Source organism: Carcharhinus amblyrhynchos, unplaced genomic scaffold, assembly GCF_965287045.1.
Source record: "Carcharhinus amblyrhynchos unplaced genomic scaffold, sCarAmb.v2.hapA chromosome_208, whole genome shotgun sequence".
Classification (NCBI taxonomy): Eukaryota; Metazoa; Chordata; class Chondrichthyes; order Carcharhiniformes; family Carcharhinidae; genus Carcharhinus; species Carcharhinus amblyrhynchos.
In genome coordinates this window covers 270,900-295,246 of record NW_027649948.1, presented here as the reverse complement: position 1 = coordinate 295,246, position 24,347 = coordinate 270,900, and the positions used below count along the sequence as shown (strand labels likewise).

The window sequence follows — 24,347 nt, the reverse complement described above, 5'->3', positions numbered from 1 at the left end:
CGCACACACACACACACACTCCCCTTCCCCACTGCGCACACACACACACTCCCCTTCCCCACTGCGCACACACACACACACTCCCCTTCCCCACTGCGCACACACACACACACTCCCCTTCCCCACTGCGCACACACACACACACACACTCCCCTTCCCCACTGCGCACACACACACACGCGCACTCCCCTTCCCCACTGCGCGCACACACGCGCACTCCCCTTCCCCACTGCGCGCACACACGCGCACTCCCATTCCCCACTGCGCGCACACACACTCCCCTTCCCCACTGCGCACACACAGACACACACTCCCCTTCCCCACTGCGCACACACACACACACACTCCCCTTCCCCACTGCGCACACACACACACTCCCCTTCCCCACTGAGCACACACACACACACTCCCCTTCCCACTGCGCACACACACACACACTCCCCTTCCCCACTGCGCACACACACACACACTCCCCTTCCCCACTGCGCACACACACACACACTCCCCTTCCCCACTGCGCACACACACACACACTCCCCTTCCCCACTGCGCACACACACACACGCACTCCCCTTCCCCACCGCGCGCACACACGCGCACTCCCCTTCCCCACTGCGCGCACACACACTCCCCTTCCCCACTGCGCGCACACACACACACTCCCCTTCCCCACTGCGCGCACACACACACACTCCCCTTCCCCACTGCGCGCACACACACACACTCCCCTTCCCCACTGCGCGCACACACACACACTCCCCTTCCCCACTGCGCACACACACACACACTCCCCTTCCCCACTGCGCACACACACACACTCCCCTTCCCCACTGCGCACACACACACACTACCCTTCCCCACTGCGCACACACACACACACACTCCCCTTCCCCACTGCGCGTGCGCACACACACACACACTCCCCTTCCCCACTGCGCGTGCGCACAGACACTCCCTCCCCTTCCCCACTGCGCGTGCGCACACACACTCCCTCCCCTTCCCCACTGCGCGCACACACACACGCACTCCCCTTCCCCACTGCGCGCACACACACACGCACTCCCCTTCCCCACCGCGCGCACACACACACGCACTCCCCCTTCCCCACCGCGCACACACACACACACTCCCCATCCCCACTGCGCACACACACACACTCCCCTTCCCCACTGCACACACACATACACACGCGCACTCCCCTTCCCCACTGCGCGCACTCCCCTTCCCCACTGCGCGCACTCCCCTTCCCCACTGCGCGCACTCCCCTTCCCCACTGCGCGCGCGCACACACACACTCCCCTTCCCCACTGCGCGCATGCACACACTCACTCCCCTTCCCCACTGCGCGCACACACACACACACTCCCCTTCCCCACTGCGCGCACACACACACACACTCCCCTTCCCCACTGCGCGCACACACACACACACTCCCCTTCCCCACTGCGCGCACACACACACACACGCGCACTCCCCTTCCCCACTGCGCGCACGCCCCTTCCCCACTGCGCGCACTCCCCTTCCCCACTGCGCGCGCACACACACACACTCCCCTTCCCCACTGCGCGCACACACACACACACACTCCCCTTCCCCACTGCGCGCGCACACACACACCCCTTCCCCACTGCGCGCACACACACACACTCCCCTTCCCCACTGCGCGCACACACACACACACTCCCCTTCCCCACTGCGCGCACACACACACACACTCCCCTTCCCCACTGCGCGCACACACACACACACTCCCCTTCCCCACCGCGCGCACACACACGCACTCCCCTTCCCCACCGCGCGCACACACACACGCACTCCCCTTCCCCACTGCGCGCACACACACACACACACACTCCCCTTCCCCACTGCGCGCACACACACACACACTCCCCTTCCCCACTGCGCGCACACACACACACACTCCCCTTCCCCACTGCGCGCACACACACACACACGTGCACTCCCCTTCCCCACTGCGCGCACGCCCCTTCCCCACTGCGCGCACTCCCCTTCCCCACTGCGCGCGCACACACACACACTCCCCTTCCCCACTGCGCGCACACACACACACACTCCCCTTCCCCACTGTGCGCGCACACACACACCCCTTCCCCACTGCGCGCACACACACACACTCCCCTTCCCCACTGCGCGCACACACACACACACTCCCCTTCCCCACTGCGCGCACACACACACACACTCCCCTTCCCCACCGCGCGCACACACACGCACTCCCCTTCCCCACTGCGCGCGCACACACACACGCACTCCCCTTCCCCACCTGCGCGCACACACACACACACACACACTCCCTTCCCCACCGCGCACACACACACGCACTCCCCTTCCCCACCGCGCGCCACACACACACACACACACTCCCTTCCCCACCGCGCACACACACACGCACTCCCCTTCCCCACCGCGCGCACACACACGCACTCCCCTTCCCCACCGCGCGCACACACACACACGCACTCCCCTTCCCCACCGCGCGCGCGCACACTCGCACTCCCCTTCCCCACTGCGCGCACACACACACACTCCCCTTCCCCACTGCGCGCGCACACACACACACACTCCCCTTCCCCACTGCGCGCGCACACACACACACAATCCCCTTCCCCACTGCGCGCGCACACACACACACACTCCCCTTCCCCACTGCGCGCGCACACACACACACACACACACTCCCCTTCCCCACTGCGCGCAGACACACACACACACACTCCCCTTCCCCACTGCGCACACACACACACTCCCCTTCCCCACTGCGCGCGCACACACACACTCCCCTTCCCCACTGTGCACACACACACACACTCCCCTTCCCCACTGCGCGCAGACACACACACACCCCTTCCCCACTGCGCGCACACACACACACACTCCCCTTCTCCACTGCACACACACACACACACACTCCCCTCCCCCACTGCGCGCACACACACACACTCCCCTTCCCCACTGCGTGCACACACACACACACACTCCCCTTCCGCACTGCGCACGCACACACACACACACACAGACACACACACACCCCTTCCCCACTGCGCGCGCGCACACACACACACACACTCCCCTTCCCCACCGTGCGCGCGCGGGCGCACACACACTCCCCTTCCCCACTGCGCGCACGCGCACACACACACACGCACTCCCCTTCCCCACCGCACGCAGAGAAATGCACTCCCCTTCCCCACCACGCGCGGGCACACACACACGCGCGCACTCCCCTTCCCCACCGCGCGCGCACACGTGCACTCCCCTTCCCCACCGCGCGCGCACACGCGCACTCCCCTTCCCCACCGCGCGCACACACGCACACACACACTCCCCTTCCCGGGCACGCACACACGCGCGCTCTCCCCTTCCTGGGCGCGCACTCCCCTTCCCCACCGCGCGCACTCCCCTTCCCCACCTCGCGCACGCACACACACACACGCACTCCTTCCGCACTGCGCGCACTCCCCTTGCCCAGCGCGCACACGCGCACTCCCCTTGCCCGGCACGCGCACTCCCCTTCCCCGGCACGCGCACACGCGCACTCCCCTTCCCCACTGCGTGCACACGCACACTCCCCTTCCCCACTGCGCGCACACGCACACTCCCCTTCCCCACTGCGCGCACACGCACACTCCCCTTCCCCACTGCGCGCACACGCACACTCCCCTTCCCCACTGCGCGCACACGCACACTCCCCCTTCCCCACTGCGCGCACACGCACACTCCCCTTCCCCACTGCGCGCACACGCACACTCCCCTTCCCCACTGCGCGCACACGCACACTCCCCTTCCCCACTGCGCGCACACGCACACTCCCCTTCCCCACTGCGCGCACACGCACACTCCCCTTCCCCACTGCGCGCACACGCACACTCCCCTTCCCCACTGCGCGCACACACACTCCCCTTCCCCACTGCGCGCACACACACACACTCCCCTTCCCCACTGCGCGCACACACACACACTCCCCTTCCCCACTGCGCGCACACACACACACTCCCCTTCCCCACTGCGCGCACACACACACACTCCCCTTCCCCACTGCGCGCACACACACACACTCCCCTTCCCCACTGCGCACACACACACACACTCCCCTTCCCCACTGCGCACACACACACACACTCCCCTTCCCCACTGCGCACACACACACACTCCCCTTCCCCACTGCGCACACACACACACTACCCTTCCCCACTGCGCACACACACACACACACTCCCCTTCCCCACTGCGCGTGCGCACACACACACACACTCCCCTTCCCCACTGCGCGTGCGCACAGACACTCCCTCCCCTTCCCCACTGCGCGTGCGCACACACACTCCCTCCCCTTCCCCACTGCGCGCGCACACACACGCACTCCCCTTCCCCACTGCGCGCACACACACACGCACTCCCCTTCCCCACCGCGCGCACACACACACGCACTCCCCTTCCCCACCGCGCACACACACACACACTCCCCATCCCCACTGCGCACACACACACACTCCCCTTCCCCACTGCACACACACATACACACGCGCACTCCCCTTCCCCACTGCGCGCACCCCCCTTCCCCACTGCGCGCACTCCCCTTCCCCACTGCGCGCACTCCCCTTCCCCACTGCGCGCGCACACACACACACTCCCCTTCCCCACTGCGCGCACGCACACACACACTCCCCTTCCCCACTGCGCGCACACACACACACACTCCCCTTCCCCACTGCGCGCACACACACACACACTCCCCTTCCCCACTGCGCGCACACACACACACACTCCCCTTCCCCACTGCGCGCACACACACACACACGCGCACTCCCCTTCCCCACTGCGCGCACGCCCCTTCCCCACTGCGCGCACTCCCCTTCCCCACTGCGCGCGCACACACACACACTCCCCTTCCCCACTGCGCGCGCACACACACACCCCTTCCCCACTGCGCGCACACACACACACTCCCCTTCCCCACTGCGCGCACACACACACACACTCCCCTTCCCCACTGCGCGCACACACACACACACTCCCTTCCCCACCGCGCGCACACTCACGCACTCCCCTTCCCCACCGCGCGCACACACACACGCACTCCCCTTCCCCACTGCGCGCACACACACACACACACTCCCCTTCCCCACTGCGCGCACACACACACACACACACACTCCCTTCCCCACCGCGCACACACACACGCACTCCCCTTCCCCACCGCGCGCACACACACGCACTCCCCTTCCCAATGCGCGCACACACACACACGCACTCCCCTTCCCCACCGCGCGCGCGCACACTCGCACTCCCCTTCCCCACTGCGCGCACACACACACACTCCCCTTCCCCACTGCGCGCGCACACACACACACACTCCCCTTCCCCACTGCGCGCGCACGCACACACACACTCCCCTTCCCCACTGCGCGCGCACACACACACACACACACACTCCCCTTCCCCACTGCGCGCAGACACACACACACACACTCCCCTTCCCCACTGCACACACACACACACACACTCCCCTTCCCCACTGCGCGCGCACACACACACTCCCCTTCCCCACTGTGCACACACACACACACTCCCCTTCCCCACTGCGCGCAGACACACACACACCCCTTCCCCACTGCGCGCACACACACTCACACTCCCCTTCTCCACTGCACACACACACACACACACTCCCCTCCCCCACTGCGCGCACACACACACACTCCCCTTCCCCACTGCGTGCACACACACACACACTCCCCTTCCGCACTGCGCACGCACACACACACACACACAGACACACACACACCCCTTCCCCACTGCGCGCGCGCACACACACACACACACACTCCCCTTCCCCACCGTGCGCGCGCGGGCGCACACACACTCCCCTTCCCCACTGCGCGCACGCGCACACACACACACGCACTCCCCTTCCCCACCGCACGCAGACAAATGCACTCCCCTTCCCCACCACGCGCGGGCACACACACACGCGCGCACTCCCCTTCCCCACCGCGCGCGCACACGCGCACTCCCCTTCCCCACCGCGCGCGCACACGCGCACTCCCTTCCCCACCGCGCGCACACACGCACACACACACTCCCCTTCCCGGGCACGCACACACGCGCGCACTCCCCTTCCTGGGCGCGCACTCCCCTTCCCCACCGCGCGCACTCCCCTTCCCCACCTCGCGCACGCACACACACACACGCACTCCTTCCGCACTGCGCGCACTCCCCTTGCCCAGCGCGCACACGCGCACTCCCCTTGCCCGGCACGCGCACACTCCCCTTCCCCGGCACGCGCACACGCACACTCCCCTTCCCCACTGCGCGCACACGCACACTCCCCTTCCCCACTGCGCGCACACGCACACTCCCCTTCCCCACTGCGCGCACACGCACACTCCCCTTCCCCACTGCGCGCACACGCACACTCCCCTTCCCCACCGCGCGCACACGCACACTCCCCTTCCCCACCGCGCGCACACGCACACTCCCCTTCCCCACCGCGCGCACACGCACACTCCCCTTCCCCACCGCGCGCACACGCACACTCCCCTTCCCCGGCACGCGCACACGCACACTCCCCTTCCCACTGCGCGCACACGCACACTCCCCTTCCCCACTGCGCGCACACACACACACACTCCCCTTCCCCACTGCGCGCACACACACACACACTCCCCTTCCCCACTGCGCGCACACACACACACACTCCCCTTCCCCACTGCGCGCACACACACACACACTCCCCTTCCCCACTGCGCGCACACACACACACACACTCCCCTTCCCCACTGCGCGCACACACACACACACACACTCCCCTTCCCCACTGCGCGCACACACACACACACTCCCCTTCCCCACTGCGCGCACACACACACACACTCCCCTTCCCCACTGCGCGCACACACACACACACTCCCCTTCCCCACTGCGCGCACACACACACACACTCCCCTTCCCCACTGCGCGCACACACACACACACTCCCCTTCCCCACTGCGCGCACACACACACACACTCCCCTTCCCCACTGCGCGCACACACACACACACTCCCCTTCCCCACTGCGCGCACACACACACACACTCCCCTTCCCCACTGCGCGCACACACACACACACTCCCCTTCCCCACTGCGCGCACACACACACACACTCCCCTTCCCCACTGCGCGCACACACACAACTCCCCTTCCCCACTGCGCGCACACACACACACACTCCCCTTCCCCACTGCGCGCACACATACACACCACTCCCCTTCCCCACTGCGCGCACACACACACACACTCCCTTCCCCACTGCGCGCACACACACACACACTCCCCTTCCCCACTGCGCGCACACACACACACACTCCCCTTCCCCACTGCGCGCACACACACACACACTCCCCTTCCCCACTGCGCGCACACACACACGGATACTCCCCTTCCCCACTGCGCGCACACACACACACACTCCCCTTCCCCACTGCGCGCACACACACACACACTCCCCTTCCCCACTGCGCGCACACACACACACACTCCCCTTCCCCACTGCGCGCACACACACACACACTCCCCTTCCCCACTGCGCGCACACACACACACACTCCCCTTCCCCACTGCGCGCACACACACACACACTCCCCTTCCCCACTGCGCGCACACACACACACACTCCCCTTCCCCACTGCGCGCACACACACACACACTCCCCTTCCCCACTGCGCGCACACACACACACACTCCCCTTCCCCACTGCGCGCACACACACACACACTCCCCTTCCCCACTGCGCGCACACACACACACACTCCCCTTCCCCACTGCGCGCACACACACACACACTCCCCTTCCCCACTGCGCGCACACACACACACACTCCCCTTCCCCACTGCGCGCACACACACACACACTCCCCTTCCCCACTGCGCGCACACACACACACACTCCCCTTCCCCACTGCGCGCACACACACACACACTCCCCTTCCCCACTGCGCGCACACACACACACACTCCCCTTCCCCACTGCGCGCACACACACACACACTCCCCTTCCCCACTGCGCGCACACACACACACACTCCCCTTCCCCACTGCGCGCACACACACACACACTCCCCTTCCCCACTGCGCGCACACACACACACACTCCCCTTCCCCACTGCGCGCACACACACACACACTCCCCTTCCCCACTGCGCGCACACACACACACACTCCCCTTCCCCACTGCGCGCACACACACACACACTCCCCTTCCCCACTGCGCGCACACACACACACACTCCCCTTCCCCACTGCGCGCACACACACACACACTCCCCTTCCCCACTGCGCGCACACACACACACACTCCCCTTCCCCACTGCGCGCACACACACACACACTCCCCTTCCCCACTGCGCGCACACACACACACACTCCCCTTCCCCACTGCGCGCACACACACACACACTCCCCTTCCCCACTGCGCGCACACACACACACACTCCCCTTCCCCACTGCGCGCACACACACACACACTCCCCTTCCCCACTGCGCGCACACACACACACACTCCCCTTCCCCACTGCGCGCACACACACACACACTCCCCTTCCCCACTGCGCGCACACACACACACACTCCCCTTCCCCACTGCGCGCACACGCGCACACGCGCACTCCCCTTCCCCACCGCGCGCGCGCACACGCGCACTCCCCTTCCCCACCGCGCGCGCGCACACGCGCACTCCCCTTCCCCACCGCGCACGGCACACGCGCACTCCCCTTCCCCACCGCGCGCACACACACAAACTCCCCTTCCCCACTGCGCGCACACACACACACACTCCCCTTCCCCACTGCGCGCACACACACACACACTCCCCTTCCCCACTGCGCGCACACACACACACACTCCCCTTCCCCACTGCGCGCACACACACCCACACACACGCACTCCCCTTCCCCACTGCGCGCACACACACACACACACGCGCACTCCCCTTCCCCACTGCGCGCACACACACACACACGCGCACTCCCCTCCCCCACTGCGCGCACACACACACACACGCGCACTCCCCTTCCCCACTGCGCGCACTCCCCTTCCCCACTGCGCGCGCACACACACGCACTCCCCTTCCCCACTGCGCGCGCACACACACGCACTCCCCTTCCCCACTGCGCGCGCACACACACCCCTTCCCCACTGCGCGCGCACACACACACCCCTTCCCCACTGCGCGCGCACACACACACACTCCCTTCCCCACCGCGTGCACACACACGCACTCCCCTTCCCCACTGCGAGCATGCGCGCGCGCACACGCGCACTCCCCTTCCCCACCGCGCGCGCGCACACGCGCACTCCCCTTCCCCACCGCGCGCGCGCACACGCGCACTCCCCTTCCCCACCGCGCGCGCGCACACGCGCACTCCCCTTCCCCACCGCGCGCGCGCACACGCGCACTCCCCTTCCCCAGCGCGCGCGCGCACACGCGCACTCCCCTTCCCCACCGCGCGCGCGCACTCCCCTTCCCCACCGCGCGCACGCACACGCGCACTCCCCTTCCCCACCGCGCGCGCGCACACGCGCACTCCCCTTCCCCACCGCGCGCGCGCACACGCGCACTCCCCTTCCCCACCGCGCGCGCGCACACACGCACTCCCCTTCCCCACCGCGCGCGCACACACACGCACTCCCCATCCCCACTGCGCACACACACACACTCCCCTTCCCCACTGCGCGCACACACACACACACACTCCCCTTCCCCACTGCGCGCACACACACACACGCGCACGCCCCTTCCCCACTGCGCGCACTCCCCTTCCCCACTGCACGCGCACACACACACACTCCCCTTCCCCACTGCGCGCACACACACACACACTCCCCTTCCCCACTGCGCGCACACACACACACACACACACTCCCCTTCCCCACTGCGCGCACACACACACACACTCCCCTTCCCCACTGCGCGCACACACACACACACTCCCTTCCCCACCGCGCGCACACACACGCACTCCCCTTCCCCACCGCGCGCACACACACACGCACTCCCCTTCCCCACTGCGCGCACACACACACGCACTCCCCTTCCCCACTGCGCGCACACACACACGCACTCCCCTTCCCCACTGCGCGCACACACACACACACACACACTCCCTTCCCCACCGCGCACACACACACGCACTCCCCTTCCCCACCGCGCGCACACACACGCACTCCCCTTCCCCACCGCGCGCACACACACACGCACTCCCCTTCCCCACCGCGCGCGCGCACACTCGCACTCCCCTTCCCCACTGCGCGCACACACACACACACACACACTCCCCTTCCCCACTGCGCGCGCACACACACACACACTCCCCTTCCCCACTGCGCGCGCACACACACACACACACACACTCCCCTTCCCCACTGCGCGCAGACACACACACTCCCCTTCCCCACTGCGCACACACACACACACACTCCCCTTCCCCACTGCGCGCGCACACACACACTCCCCTTCCCCACCGCGCACACACACACACTCCCCTTCCCCACCGCGCACACACACACACTCCCCTTCCCCACCGCGCGCACACACACACTCCCCTTCCCCACCGCGCGCACACACACACTCCCCTTCCCCACTGTGCGCACACACACACACACTCCCCTTCCCCACTGCGCACACACACACACACTCCCCTTCCCCACTGCGCACACACACACACACACACTCCCCTTCCCCACTGCGCACACACACACACACACACACTCCCCTTCCCCACTGCGCGCACACACACACACACACACTCCCCTTCCCCACTGCGCGCACACACACACACACTCCCCTTCCCCACTGCGCGCACACACACACACACTCCCCTTCCCCACTGCGCGCACACACACACACACTCCCCTTCCCCACTGCGCGCACACACACACACACTCCCCTTCCCCACTGCGCGCACACACACACTCCCCTTCCCCACTGCGCGCACACACACACACACACACTCCCCTTCCCCACTGCGCACACACACACACTCCCCTTCCCCACTGCGCGCGCACACACACACACACTCCCATTCCCCACTGCGCGCACACACACACACACTCCCCTTCCCCACTGCGCGCACACACACACACACACTCCCATTCCCCACTGCGCACACACACACACACACACTCCCCTTCCCCACTGCGCGCACACACACACTCCCCTTCCCCACTGCGCGCACACACACACACACTCCCCTTCCCCACTGCGCGCACACACATACACACTCCCCTTCCCCACTGCGCGCGCACACACACACACTCCCCTTCCCCACTGCGCGCACACGCACACACACTCCCCTTCCCCACTGCGCACACGCACACACACACACACACACACACACACTCCCCTTCCCCACTGCGCGCACACACACACACACACACACTCCCCTTCCCCACTGCGCGCACACACACACACACACACACTCCCCTTCCCCACTGCGCACACACACACACCCCTTCCCCACTGCGCGCGCACACACACACACACTCCCCTTCCCCACTGCGCACACACACACACACTCCCCTTCCCCACTGCGTGCACACACACACTCCCCTTCCCCACTGCGCACACACACACACTCCCCTTCCCCACTGTGCGCGCACACACACACACTCCCCTTCCCCACTGCGCACACACACACACTCCCCTTCCCCACTGCGCACACACACACACTCCCCTTCCCCACTGCGCGCACACACACACACACTCCCCTTCCCCACTGCGCGCACACACACACTGCGCGCACACACACACACACTCCCCTTCCCCACTGCGCGCACACACACACACACTCCCCTTCCCCACTGCGCGCGCACACACACACACACACCCTTCCCCACTGCGCGCGCACACACACACACACACACACACACACACACACACACTCCCCTTCCCCACTGCGCGCACACACACACACACACACACACACACACACACACACACACTCCCCTTCCCCACTGCGCACACACACACACCCCTTCCCCACTGCGCGCACACACACACACACTCTCCTTCCCCACTGCGCGCACACACACACACACACACTCCCCTTCCCCACTGCGTGCACACACACACACACTCCCCTTCCCCACTGCGTGCACACACACACACACTCCCCTTCCCCACTGCGTGCACACACACACACACTCCCCTTCCCACTGCGTGCACACACACACACACTCCCCTTCCCCACTGCGTGCACACACACACACACTCCCCTTCCCCACTGCGTGCACACACACACACCCCCTTCCCCACTGCGTGCACACACACACACACTCCCCTTCCCCACTGCGTGCACACACACAACACTCCCCTTCCCCACTGCGTGCACACACACACACCCTTCCCCCACTGCGTGCACACACACACACTCCCCTTCCCCACTGTGCACACACACTCCCCTTCCCCACTGCGCGCGCGCACACACACACTCCCCTTCCCCACTGCGCGCACACACACACACACACTCCCCTTCCCCACTGCACGCACACACACACACACACACACACACACACACCCCCCTTCCCCACTGCGCGCACACACACACACACACACTCCCCTTCCCCACTGCGCACACACACACACACACTCCCCTTCCCCACTGCGCACACACACACACACACTCCCTTCCCCACTGCGCGCACACACACACACACTCCCCTTCCCCACTGCGCGCACACACACACACACTCCCCTTCCCCACTGCGCGCACACGCACACACACTCCCCTTCCCCACTGCGCGCACACACACACACACACACTCCCCTTCCCCACTGCGCGCACACACACACACACACACACACTCCCCTTCCCCACTGCGCGCACACACACACACACACTCCCCTTCCCCACTGCGCGCACACACACACACACACTCCCCTTCCCCACTGCGCGCACACACACACACACTCCCCTTCCCCACTGCGCGCACACGCACACACTCCCCTTCCCCACTGCGCGCACACACACACACACACACTCCCCTTCCCCACTGCGCGCACACACACACACACACACACACACACACTCCCCTTCCTCACTGCGCACACACACACACACACACTCCCCTTCCTCACTGCGCACACACACACACACACACTCCCTTCCCCACTGCGCACACACACACACCCCTTCCCCACTGCGCACACACACACACCCCTTCCCCACTGCGCACACACACACACCCCTTCCCCACTGCGCGCGCACACACACACACACACTCCCCTTCCCCACTGCACACACACACACACACTCCCCTTCCCCACTGCGTGCACACACACACACACTCCCCTTCCCCACTGCGTGCACACACACACACACTCCCCTTCCCCACTGCGTGCACACACACACACACTCCCCTTCCCCACTGCGTGCACACACACACACACTCCCCTTCCCCACTGCGTACACACACACTCCCCTTCCCCACTGCGTACACACACACACACACACACACTCCCCTTCCCCACTGTGCACACACACTCCCCTTCCCCACTGCGCGCACACACACACACACACTCCCCTTCCCCACTGCGCACACACACTCCCCTTCCCCACTGCGCACACACACACACACACACACTCCCCTTCCCCACTGCGCACACACACACACACACTCCCCTTCCCCACTGCACACACACACACACACACACACACTCCCCTTCCCCACTGCGCGCACACACACACACACACTCCCCTTCCCCACTGCGCACACACACACACACACACTCCCCTTCCCCACTGCGCACACACACACTCCCCTTCCCCACTGCGCACACACACACACTCCCCTTCCCCACTGCGCACACATACACACACTCCCCTTCCTCACTGCGCACACACACACACACTCCCCTTCCCCACTGCGCACACACACACACACTCCCCTTCCCCACTGCGCGCGCACACACACACACACACTCCCCTTCCCCACTGCGCGCGCACACACACACACACTCCCCTTCCCCACTGCGCGCGCACACACACACACACTCCCCTTCCCCACTGCGCACACACACACACTCCCCTTCCCCACTGCGCACACACACACACACACACACACACACACTCCCCTTCCCCCCCACCTCCGACACACACTCCCGTTTTCCTCCCCCACACACACCCTCCCCACAATGATCCTCCCCCACATCATCACAGATTACTAGAGTGCCAAAGAAGCCTTTCATGGAGTCCTCACTAATGCAGGAAGTGCCCTGACCTGCCCAGCTGATCCCATTTGCCAGCACTTGGTCCATAGCCCTGAGTGTTATGATGTGCCAAGTGTTCATCTAGATACTTTTTTAAGGATGTAAGGCATACCACCTCTACCATCCTCCCAGGCAGTGCATTTCAGTCCATCACCACCCTTTGAGTAAGGTTTTTCCTTAAATCCCCCCAAAACGTCCCACTCCTCACTTTTGTCCTCACATGACTGACCCTTCAACTAAAGGGAACAGCTCTCCCTCTCCACCCTGTCCGTGTCCCTCAATCTTGAGCACCTCAATCAGGTCACCCCTCAGTCTTCTCTGTTCCAATGAAAACAACCTAAGCCTATCCAACCTCTCTTCATAACTTAAATATTCCATCCCAGGCAGCATCCTGGTGAATCTTCCCTGCGCCCCCTCCAATGCATTCACATCCTTCTTCTAATGTGGTGACCAGAACTGCACACAGTTCTCCAGCTGTGGCCTCACCAAAGTTCTATACAACTCCAACATGACTTCCCTGCTTTTGTAATCTATACTCCGATTGATAAAGGCGAACGTACCATGTGCCTTTTTCACCATTCTATTAACCTGCTTTTCCGCCTTCAGAGATCAGTGGACAAACACACCAAGATCCCTTTGTTCTTCGGAACTTCCCAACGCCAGATCTTTCATAGTATACTTCCTTGTCAAATTACTCCTTCCAAAGTGCATCATCTCACACTTCTCATAGTTAAATTCCATCTGCCATTTATCCACCCATTTGACCATCTTGTCTATACGCCTGAAATAGTAACTCCCCCACATTTGGGAACATTCTTTCTGAATCTACCCTGTCTAATCCTGTTAGAATTTTATAAGTTTCTATGAGATCCCTCATCAATCAAGGAATCGAGTTTAGGAGTCGGGAGATAATGCTGAAGATGTACAAGACCCTGGTCAGACCCCACTTGGAGTCCTGTGCTCAGTTCTGGTCGCCTCATTACAGAAAGGATGTGGAAGCCATAGAAAGGGTGCAGAGGAGATTTACAAGGATGTTGCCTGGATTGGGTGGCATGCCTTACGAGGATAGGTTGAGAGTGCTCGGTCTTTTCTCCTTGGAGAGACGAAGGGTGAGGGGTGACCTGATAGAGGTGTATAAGATAATGAGAGGTATTGATCGAGTGGATTCTCAGAGGCTTTTTCCCAGGGCTGAAACGGTTGCCACAAGAGGACACAGGTTTAAGGTGCTGGGGAGTAGGTTCAGAGGAGACGTCAGGGGTAAGTTTTTCACTCAGAGGATGGTGGGTGAGTGGAATCGGCTGCCGGCGGTGGTGGTGGAAGCGGATTCGATAGGGTCTTTTAAGAACTTAGTAAGATGGAGGGTTATAGGTACGCCTAGTAGGTAGGGACATGTTCGGCGCAACTTGTGAGCCGAAGAGCCTGTTTGTTCTGTAGTTTTTCTACGTTTCAATGTTTCTATCCCCTCTCAATCTTCTAAATGCCAATGAACATAATCCTAACCAATTTAGTCTCTTCATGACAGACCTGCCATCCCACAAATCAGCCTAATAAGCCTTCATTGTACTCCCTCTATATCTGAGGAAGGATGTCCTTGCTAAGGACACCAAAGCTGCACAAAATACTCCAGGTATGGCCTCACCAATGCCCTATTCAACTGAAGTAAAACATCTCTATTCCTATACTCAATCCTCTTGCTATGAAGGCCAACATACCATTTGCCTTCTTTACTGCCTGCTGTACCTGTGCATTCACTTTCAGTGATTGATGCAGAACATAGAACATAGAACATTACAGCGCAGAACAGGCCCTTCGGCCCACGATGTTGCGCCGACCAGTTACAAAAACAATGACCCACTAGCCTATACCAATCCCTTTTCGTCCATAAACCTATCCAGAGATCTCTTAAACGCCCCCAAACTAGACGCATTTACAACTGCAGCAGGCAGGGCATTCCAATCCCTCACCACCCGCTGGGTAAAGAACCTACCCCTGACATCCGTCCTGTAGCTACCCCCCCTTAATTTAAAGCCATGCCCCCTCGTGCTAGCTTTCTCCATCCGAGGAAAAAGGCTATCACTATCCACCCTATCTAAACCTCTAATCATCTTATATGTTTCAATAAGATCCCCTCTTAGCCGCCTTCTTTCCAACGAAAACAACCCTAAATCCCTCAGTCTCTCCTCATAGGACCTCCCCACCATACCAGGCAACATCCTAGTAAACCTCCTCTGCACCCTCTCCAACGCCTCCACATCCTTCTTGTAATGCGGGGACCAGAACTGCACACAGTACTCCAAGTGCGGCCGCACTAGAGTAGTGTACAGTTGCAACAATACACTGCGACTCCTAAATTCAATCCCCCTACCAATAAACGCCAAGACACCGTACGCCTTCTTAACAACCTTATCTACTTGATTCCCAACTTTCAGGGATCTATGTACACACACACCTAGATCCCTCTGTTCATCCACACTATTCAAAGTCCTCCCGTTAGCCCTATACTCGACACATCTGTTGCTCCTACCAAAGTGAATTACCTCACACTTCTCCGCATTAAATTCCATCCGCCACCTCTCGGCCCAGCTCTGCAACCTATCTAAGTCTCCCTGCAGACTATGACACCCTTCCTCACAATCTACCACACCTCCAATTTTGGTGTCATCAGCAAATTTACTAATCCACCCAACTATACCCTCATCCAGATCATTAATAAAAATTACAAACAACAGTGGCCCCAAAACAGATCCCTGAGGCACACCACTCGTAACCGAACTCCATGATGAATATTTACCATCCACCACCACCCTCTGTCTCCTATCTGATAGCCAATTCCTGATCCAACTTCCTAGATTACCCACAATCCCATACATCTGCATTTTCTGCAGAAGCCTCGCTGAGTATTCACCTCTCTTAATTTACATCCATTCAAGTAATAATCTGCCTTCCCATTATTGCTACCAAAGTGTGTAACCTCACATTTGTCCGCATTATCTGCCATGCATATGCCCCACACTCAGCCTGTCCAAGTCACGCTGAAGCATCTCTGTGTCTCACCCTTTTCAAAGGCAACCATCAGCCTCCTCAAAAGAAAATACACCCCCCCACCATTCCATTTGTCTCCAATGTCCATGGACATATTGTGAAAAACGTGCTTAATGCTCACCAAGTCTCGTCAGGTTCATTTTGGATGCTTTAGTAAGTTGTGAACAGCATGATCCCTTGAGTTCAGTAAGGGACTGAAGCTTGTTCCCCCTTCAACATGATTGTGTTTATAATATTGGTTATGTCCAGTGGAGAAATCAGAATCCTTGTTCTTCAAAAGTTACCTTTAACCTGTATCTAAGGAAAAAGTGTAGAGTGGTCACTGCATATGCATTGTAATTATATCATCATAATTAGCTGGTTTCATAATACATAAACTGTTCATGGCACAGAGACCTCATCAAGTGTGCATCAAGGGTAACTAATTGGAGAGGATTTTTAGAGATAGGATGTATGCGCATTTAGAACAGAACAATCTCATTAGTGACAGGCACAAATCTAGTGGAATTTTTTGAGGAGGTGACAAAAATGGTTGACGAAGGGCCATGGATGTCATCTATATGGATTTCAGTAAGGTATTTGACATAGTCCCTCATAGCAGGTTGGTGAAAAAGGTTAAGACTCATGGGATACAAGGACAGGTGGCTAGATGGGTTGAGAATTGGCTTGGTCACAGGAAACAGAGGGTAGCAGTGGAAGGGTCTTTTTCTAGCTGGAGGTCTGTGACAAGTGGTGTTCCGCAGGGCTCCGTACTGGGACCTCTGCTATTTGTGATATATATAAATGATTTGGAAGAGGGAATAACTGGTGTGATCAGCAAATTTGTGGATAACATGAAGATGGCTGGACTTGCTGATAGTGATGAACAGTGTCAGACAATACAGCAGGATAGATAGGCTGGTAAATTGGGCAGAGAAATGACAGATGGAATTTAATCCAGATAAATGCAAGGTGATGCATTTTGGAAGAAATAATGTAGGGAGGAGTTATACAATAAATAGTAGGAACATTAAGAATATAGAAACACAGAGGGACCTAGGTGTGCAAGTTCACAAGTCCTTGAAGGTGGCAGCACAGGTGGAGAAGGTGGTGAAGAAGGCATATGGTATGCTTGCCTTTGTAGGAAGGGGTATAGAGTATAAAAGCTGGCGTCTAACGTTGCAGTTGTATAGGATGTTGGTTAGACCACGTTTAGAGTACTGTGTCCAGTTCTGGTCGCCGCACTACCGGAAGGACACGGAGGCCTTAGAGAGAGTGCAGAGGAGGTTTACCAGGATGCTGCCTGGTATGGAGGGTCTTAGCTATGAGGAGCGATTGGGCAAACTGGGGTTGTTCTTCCTGGAAAGACGGAAAATGAGGGGAGACCTAATAAAGGTGTATAAGATTATGAAGGGTGTAGATAGAGTGAACAATGGGAAGCTTTTTCCCAGGTTGGATGCGAAAATCACGAGGGGTCACAGGCTCAAGGTGAGAGGGGCGAGGTATAATTCAGGTGTTAGAAGAATTTCTTTTTTACACAGAGGGTTGTGGGGGCCTGGAATGCACTGCCAAGTAGGGGGGTTGGAGGCATACACACTAGGGTTGTTTAAGACTTACCTAGATAGGCACATGAGCAGACTGGAGATGGAGAGATACAAAAGAATGTTCTAGTTGAAGATCCAGAGCCTCAGGACATTCCTGGGAATTAATAGATTCCTATTAGCTGTCCAACAAATTTTAAGGCTCACCTTGTCACTTACGTTGGAGCTATTGGGGATCTTCCATTAATGTCTGTACAGCCCATGTATGTCTATTGATGTCTCCTTTTTACATTCACAGGCAATTCGGTCCGCCTTGTTGGCCAACAAGGGGCATACACGCGGTGGGTCATGAGAGGGCTGCTCTTGGATGTTGCTTCGAGAGTTGCCTAGTGCTTCACGTCGTTAGTGTACGCTTAAACTGGACCAACTGACGATCAACACAACAGCTCAGTGACTATCACTGTCTGCTGTGCAGTCACAGGGACCTGGATCGGATCTCTGGCTTGGATCAATGTCTGTGGGAGTTTGCACATTCTCCCCATGTTTGCGTGGGTTTTCTTCGGGTGCCCTGGTTTCCTTCCACATCCTAAACCGTGTTTTTTAGGCTGATTGGCATCAATAAATTGTCGCTGAATTGATCTCCCTTAATCTGATGCACATATAATTCTCTAAATTTGCACCCCTTTATTGCGGAGTCCACTAGAGGTAGACAAAAATGTCGACGATCGACGAAAGGCTTGAATAAAGCACACAGTGTTAAAATGGGCGGCGCGGCCTTGCAGGGTCGATGGGCCCGTTTCCTGTGCTGTTCTTTGTTTAACTACCCTAATGCCCGTAAGCTTCTAGTAAACGCAAATTGATTTGACAAATATAGTGATGGAAGGAAAAAGGTGAGATTCTACCTTTGATTCAACTAAATCCACCAATTTACTTCCAACTGGCCAATGACTATGGAACATGTGGGCTATGGGAGCCAACTGCGATTGAATAGCTACATTTTGATCTGTCCCAACTGTGCTCAGCACATCTCTTTCTAAATGTCCTTATTATCTCAGGTTTGTAGGGATGTTCCTGTGCTCTCAGAGCCAATCACACTCATTTTTCAAGGGTGCCAGAATTGTATGCCTTATTCCCAGTGTGGTCAAACTAAAGCTCAGTACAAGTTTAACATAATTTATTTACTTTGTTAATCTATCTCTCGAGAAATAAACCCCAGCACTAGATTAGCCTTTTTATGGTCTTATTAATCTGCACCAACACTTTTAGTGATTTGTGTATTTGTACTCCCCGATCCCTTCATTCCTCTACCCCACTTTGATGCTTATTTTCTTAGTAATATACAACATCTTCATTTTCCTCATCACTTGTTCATTTAACGCCAGGTTCCTGCTCCTAAAGTTCTTCAGTCTAAATTAGTTGAACAGATTATGTAAGTGAATCTGTAGAATAAACCTCTAGCAGTTCTAGGAAGCCTTGCTGTGATAATGTGAACATTAAAGCATCATTGATGGTACTTCATGCGACAAAGGAGAAAGAATTGTATCGCAAGTAACTCAGCATGATTCTTCTTATCTCAAAACACTTTCACAATGAATAAGGAATCTGGAGAGTACAAAGACAGTCATTAGAGAAATTTCATTCCACAAACCATGAAATGTTGACAAATATTTTGTCCAGAATTGGACAAAATACTCCAGCTGAAGCTGAACCAGTGTTTGAAAAATGTCGGTAACTTCTTCATTTTTATATTCCATGTGAGCAATCTTACTGTTATGGTCTGGGGGCTGATGGACAGGGTGTGCTGGTAAGATCGCGGGAGAGCCGAGAAATCAGGTTTATGCCTGATTTCTCACCCTCGTGAACTTAAAGGCACCAAATATCCAGTGCATTCAGCCTCCCTTCTATTTCCAATGCGAGGCTGAATAATTTAAATACATTTAAATGAAAATTTACATTGGATTAATGAGCCTGGGATGCTATCATCTGGGCTCACTTAACTCTGTGGCCTTGCTGGGAGGGGTTCCTTCTGGCGAGGATCACAGTTGGTCCCTACAAACGGAGGCCAGTCATGATGGCCTCGCTGGTTGCACCCCTTGCAGGTCATGGGCAAGGGAATGCCCTTGGTCAGTCAACTTTCTCCTTTGTAAATCCACACTGACTCTGTCCAATTTTACCATGTGCTCCGCTATAAAATCTTTGATAATGGATTCTAGAGTTCTCCCCACTCATCTATAATTCTGTTTTCTCTCTACCACCCTTTTTAAATAGTGGTGTTACATTCGCTACCCTCCAATCTGTAGGAACTATTCCAGAGTTTACAGAAACTTGGAAGATGACCACCAATGCATCCACTATTTCTCGGACCACTTCCTTAAGCACTCAGGCCTTGGGGATTTATTGGCCTTCAATCCCAATTTCCCCAACACCATTTCCCGGATAATATTGATTTCCTTCAGTTCTTCCCTCTCGCTAAACCCTGTGTTCACTAACATTTCTGAAATGTTATTTGTGTTTTCCTTTTTGAAGGCAGAATCAAAGTATGTATTTAGTTAGTCAGCCATTTATTTGTTCCCATTATAAATTCCCCTTTTTCTGATACAAGGAACCTACATTTGTCTTCACCAATCTTTTTCTCTCCACATACCTATAGAAACTTTTACAGTCAGTTTTTACGTTCCCTGCAAGCTTACTCTTGCATTCAATTTTCCTTTTGGGTGTTTCTCAGCTCAACTCGTAGATTCCAAATCAAATCATTGGAACTAATATCTTTCCTCACTATTGCACAAATTTCCTCTTTAACCAGCAATGCAGCTCAACTGCCTTTTCCTTTTTATCTGTCCTTCCTAAATTCTCAATACTCCTGGATGTTCAATTCTCATTCCTGGCCACCCTGCAGTGGAGTCTCCATAATCCCAGCTGCATCATACCCGTTTGCATCTATTTGTGTGAATAATTCAGCAACTTTATTGCGAGTGCCCCACACATAAAGGCACAAAGCCTTCAGGCTCTTCTTTTTAACGTTATTTGTCCCGTTCCTAATATTTTTCACTGTGGTCCTGTTTGAATCTAATTTCTTTGTCTATCACTTTTCTTATTCCCCTTCCTCTTTTTTTTTGTCCTTGATTCCCTGCCTGGGCTCTTAGCCTCCTGCCATTTTAGTTTAAACCTGTCCCAACCACTGTAGTAAATACTCCCTCTCGGACATCAGTTTGGTCCTGCTCAGGTATAACCCATGCAGTTTGTATTGGTCCCACCAAGCCCAGAAGCAGTACCACTGTCCTAGAAATCTGAAACATTCCCCCTCACACCATCTTTTCAGCCATGCATTCATTTGATTATATCCTGCTATTACTATTTTTGACTAGCTTGAGCCACTGATTGTAATTCTGAGATCACTACCTTTGAGGTCCTACTTTTCAACTTCCTACATTTTGCTTTTTGGATCTCATCCCTATTTTTACCCATGTCATTTGTACCAATGTGTACTATGACCACTGGCTGCTTATCCTCCCCCTCCAGAATGTCCTGAAACTGCTCTAAGACATCCTTGACCCTAGCGCCAGGGAGGAAAGTACCATATTGGAGTTTTGTTAGCGGCCTAATATCTAACTATTCCCCTATAACTATAGCGTTTCCACACATTTTACTCCTCCCCTGTGCAACAGAGCCAACCAGGGTGTAATGAATTTGGATGTTATTGGTTTCCCGAGAGGCCATTCTCCAACAGTATCTAAAAGCATACAGCTGTTTTGCAGTGGAATAGCCATTGGAGATTTCTGCACTGCCTGCTTAAGTCTTATTGCTCTGCCACGTGGTCATCCATTCCTTTCATGGCTACTGAGTCTTAGCTTGCAGTGTGATCCCCTCTCTTATGTTCTATCCACAATACCTTTCCACCTTGTGGTAGCTTCCGTGTTCCAGCTCAGAAACCCAGAATTCAAGAGCTGCAGTTGGAGACACTTCCTGCACACAGTGGCTCAAGCCACTGGAAATGTGCTTGGTCTCTCACATGAAACCCGAGGAACACACTATGGCTTTGACCTCTCCTGCCATGACTACCCCTTTAAATTAAACCTTCGGAAATGCTGAATATCAATTAATCTAGGGCCCCATCTTAGCTCATTACTACAGAATGTAGCCTGTACAAACCATAAACCACAAAAATATCCTACAAACTACAAGCGATAAAATACTTACCCAACTTCACCCATTACTCACGGGTCAGTTCTCTCCTTTGCATTTTCATCTGCTGCAGTAGGGCAAGACCACTGTGAAAATTTAAGAACTTAGACAGCAAAATAAAAAAAAAATCACAAAGCACCTCTCTCCCCTCTGCACCAGATTCCCACTATGTTCCACAACTCACACTCACTCACTCTGGCTATGTCCCCAGGTCCTTTTGCATTGAACATTTCTGCAGTTTTTCTCAATTTAAATAATATGCTGTTTTTTTTGTTCTCCTTTCCAAAAATGAAATTCACATTTTCTCACATTGCCACCATTTGCCAACTTTTTGCCCATCACTATCTCTTTGTAAACTATACTCCTCACGCAATTTGCCTTTCTACCTATTTTTTGTCATTTAAAAATTTGGCTGCAGCATATTTGCTTCCTTCCTCCAAGTCATTAATATATTGTAAAAAGTAGTGGTTCCAGCACTTAAAAAGTTGTAGCACTGATCCCCGTGCAACCCCATTGGTTACAGGTCACCAATCTGAAAAACTGCCTTTATCCCCACTCTCTATTGCCTGCCTTTTAGCCAATTCTCTATCCATTCCAATATACAACCTCCAACATCATGGGCTTTTATCTTATCACTCAACCTTTTGTGAGGTACCACAGCTACGGCTCCCCTCTGATTGAGACTTCCTCGAAAAGCTCTAATAAATTAGTCCAAGACAATTTCCCTTCCATGAAGCCATGCTTACTTGGCTTGATTGTACTCCTATCAGATTTAAAAAAAGAAATATTGCCTCTCCCCATTCTTCCTCCCAAAGTGAATCACTTCTCACTTCCCGCTGCATTAAATTTCATCGGTCGCATATCTGCCCAGTCCTCCAGCCTTTCCATGCCTGCTTGAAGATTATTACGTCACCACACAGTTCACAATACTTCCACATTTGTGTCTTAAAGGTGCTAAATGATACAAGTTGTTTGTGTGGCCTGTTCAACAGCAGCATTGCAGGGTGGAGATGGGGAGACTGGAGAATTGTGCGAGACAGAGGAAAGGGGAGAATGCAAATGAATACCCGAATGACTTATTTTGTTCATGCAGAGTTGGAGTAAATTTAAAATGAGTGAAAACAATCACGATGGATGCAAGTGTGACTTACCAGAAGTGTGATTAACACACAAGAGTACATGTCATTTTATCACCAAGGATTTGAAGGTTACACTGCAGCCAGTACATGCATGCAACTATGGGTGGGGCCATCTAACAGACAGAAACTCACCAATAACGTAATTCCTTCCACAAATTAATGAAAGCATCTGTAAGAATGAGAAGAGAAATGTAAGAAAGTA

General features: G+C 56.7%; 1 protein-coding gene across 2 annotated transcripts in view; it reads right to left on the bottom strand.

Moving 5' to 3' along the window:
* Positions 1-21,928: 21,928 nt before the first annotated feature.
* The window catches only part of rbm15 (RNA binding motif protein 15), a 44,408-nt gene continuing 41,989 nt past the window's right edge, over positions 21,929-24,347 (bottom strand). For both annotated transcript variants that reach the window (XM_080183280.1, XM_080183281.1), the window contains 2 exons: positions 24,278-24,314; positions 21,929-23,092 (listed from right to left, as the gene is read on the bottom strand). The gene's annotated coding sequence lies outside the window, so the exon portion shown is untranslated. The remainder of the gene's footprint in view (positions 23,093-24,277; positions 24,315-24,347) is intronic.